Genomic DNA, 3,526 nt, shown 5'->3' on the forward strand with positions numbered 1-3,526 from the left:
CGGAAGAAGGTTGTAATGTAAATTTGGAACGTGAAATAAGGAAGAGACATAGAGCTTATGAAATGGAGTGGGCAAGAGACCTTGAATTATTTATGTGATAGGTACTGATTGACCATTACTAACAGTAATATGTTGTGATCCTTAATATGGTTGAATTAATATTGACTAACTATGCCTGATCTAAGTTTAGCTGAGAGGTAGCACCAATGTCTAGAAGCCGTTTTTTGGGTAGAATTATTATCAGATGCTAACATGGCTTTTGGGTTTGTTGGCTGGTATGAAAAATTAGTCATTTGCCAATATTTTACTGTCGAATGACCTTGTTTGTTACATAGTTGGCAGCTAACTTGAGGTTGATTGAAGTTGTCATGTATTCTGGTTGAAAATTATTACTTTGATGTAGAATTTTTTGCTCTGATATTATTGTTTTGTTGATACTCTCTGCCATTATTTTTTTTTTGTCAATGCCCTTTGTTTCTGTTTTGAGCAATAGTGAAAGCAATATGACTATTATTTTGAATGGCCAAATGTAACTCGCTTTATGCTTCAACTGCCAAGTTGGTTTCCTCACTACATAATAGTGAGTAAAAATCATCTAGATGGATCGATTGAAGGTTTATTCTAGTTGTCATTTTAAAAGCTTGATATCCATTCAAGGTATAGTGAATGATGTCCTCTATATCTATCTTGGATCTAATGGCGACAATAACATCTATCTTAGATTATATAGTTGAGAGATATTGCAACATGGTTAGTTTCTTCATGAACAGATTATGAATCTCATTTTTTAAGTTGAATGATGTGTGATTTGTTTATGGATTTAAGGCGATGCTCAATAGTAAACCATATGTCTTTGAATTTATCACATTTAACAAATATGGTAGAATAAAAAAAAAGGTTTTTGGTAGTTCTTATTTAAAGAAACTTTTAAAAAATGCTGGTAAAAATATTAAAAAATTACAAAAAATAGATAAAACTGATGCTAAGGACATTTGCATTGCCTAGCAACTGTAACTATTTAAAATGTGCTGCAAAAAAAAGCAATGGCTTTTACTGTTGTTGATGCCAAGTATTGTGAAACTCATTTTTTGTAGTGTTGATGGAGAAATAGTTGAGTGAAGTGCAGCGTAAAGATCATGATCTATTACAAACCATAAAGAATAGTTTGGATTTGGCTAAGAAGATCCATCTGGTAAGAGTGTTTGTGGTGTAGGTCGGGGTGCTGCTCCATCAAGAACTCCATCTACCCCATTTGTTGTAAATAATTTGAGTATTTGGGACTTTCCAGGTGGGATGATTTTCTTGTGTCAAGTGGAAATGAACTATAGTCATGATGTGGGTCTTATTGAATTTAAGTTGAGGAGGGTTGATTATCATACATATTTAAAAGAGTCTTGAATCACTTTTTTGAGATCTTGTATTGGAAAAGTGTTGATTAGAGTTCACCCCCAAGTGGATCAATGTCTTATAACAGTTGCCTGTTATACCTAATTGCTACTACTCATCATTCAATCCTACTGAGGAGCAGTTGGATGAGATTATTTCATTTCTAACTGATGGGCGTGGAGCATGGAAAATTAAGAACTGCCACAAGGTAAATTTTTCTTCTTCCATGCTTAATGTTCCATCTAAGGCATGACACTATTTTATCTCTGCTCACCTTCTTCGTTGAACCATTTGAGTGAAGTGACCTAGGAGAGAGCCATTTTGAAATATTGCATTTAAAAGATGAAACCTACTGATGGTGACTTTCTCATCTATTAAGTCCATCATGAGTTCTTCTACGACAGGTTCTACTACAGGTTTTGGTTACCCTTCTCTCATCTTTACTATATGCAAACAATCTGGAGTTAGTTTTGAAGCTTGGAAGGAGTTATTATAGCCACTGAAGCCTATCAATAAGGCTAATGTAGATTTATATGGAAAACATTTTACACTTGGTTCTAGAGGGTAATCTTCAGATATTCCTTCTACCTCTACTGCTAGATTTTCTACCTTTAGTGTTGTTGTTGCACCTCCTATTATTTGGAAAGAGCTTCGTGATCGCTATCAGGAGCATCGAGATGATATTTCTTTTATGAAGATTTAACTGCAAGAGAATCAAGATCACTAGGAACATTTGTAATAATATCTGAAATGGAAAAGTGATTATGAGGCCAGTTTCAATACCTCCCTTGTGAGTTTTCTGAGAGGAGATCAGAGTTTAGAGTTTTCTTTGTATCCTTATTATTCTATGAACACAAAAAGGCTATGGATAAAGAATATGATGATGAGGATGATTATATGAAAATTTTTTAGCTCTAGGAGGAGAATAGTGAAGTTCAAAATAATTAAATGTTATTTAGATATAGTAATCCTAGCATAAAAGAGTAAGGATTAAAATGTAATAGTCAAACTTTTACTAGTAGAGTTCTCATAAAATTCTATGTTTTCATCTTAAGGAAAGAAACTTAATTACAATTCTAAGCTTATTATCAATTATAAATGTAATAGTCAAAATTTTACTAGTAGAGTTCTCATAAAATTCTATGTTTTAATTCTTTTAGGATTCCTAAGTGTGACAAATTACAATTATTTTTGAAATGAATAGAAAATCAAAATTCTTAACTTTAGTACTAAATATTCTTATACCCCAGTTCTACCTTGAATTATTAAAATTTTTTTCTAAGAAAAAGCTTTACTATTACATTTATGAAGTTAAAGTATAAGAATATTTAATAAGACCCACTACCAAAAGTTAGAATACTTATTTTTTATAAAAATAATTTACTTGAGGGCAAGTAACGTTTAAGTTTGGGGGGATTTGATACACCTTAAAATATGTTAATTTTCTATATGTATTTTATGCTCATTTTTAATGATATTGCACTTTAATGGGAGTTGTTTTACATGTTTTTAGTTTTAGGTAAAAGGTACAAGAGATAATAAAGTTTTAGAGAAAAAAGAGCAAAAATAGAGCAAGATGTGGTCGAATGGAGCAAGGGAGCACAAAGTGAACCGGCACCTAGGCGCCAGACCTTGTACTTGGAAACAGAGAGTCTGAAGCCATGATGCTAGGATTTGGCGTCCAGGCGCCAGGAATTTATAGAGGCTTCTAGAAGGTTGGCGCATAGGAGCAAGAATCAGTTTTGATTTTTATGTATTGAATTTAGATGAATTTTGAAGGGGTATCTGAAGTGACTGTTGACCTCACTTTTGGTTGAGGTCTAGAAACTTCTTTAGTAGCCTAGGTCTAGCCATAGGACGTTCCTATTGACTAGTCTTAGAAAACTAGAAAAGGTACCCTCACCATTAGAAATTCAAAACTCCTCTCTTTACTCAACTTGAAATTCCACATATTGATCTTAGCCTCTAGCATTTAGTTGGTAAGATCATTATGGGGGAAGCTCAAGAAGAGTTCCTATAGGGCTATTTGGCCTTAGGATTGACCCTGAGTGTTGACTTGGAACTAGGGTACACCATATCTTCACAATACATTGGTTTATGACTCATTTAGAATGGATATCTATCCAATTCTATTTGAAAT

This window comes from Phalaenopsis equestris, unplaced genomic scaffold (assembly GCF_001263595.1).
Source record: "Phalaenopsis equestris unplaced genomic scaffold, ASM126359v1 Scaffold204320, whole genome shotgun sequence".
Lineage (NCBI taxonomy): Eukaryota > Viridiplantae > Streptophyta > Magnoliopsida > Asparagales > Orchidaceae > Phalaenopsis > Phalaenopsis equestris.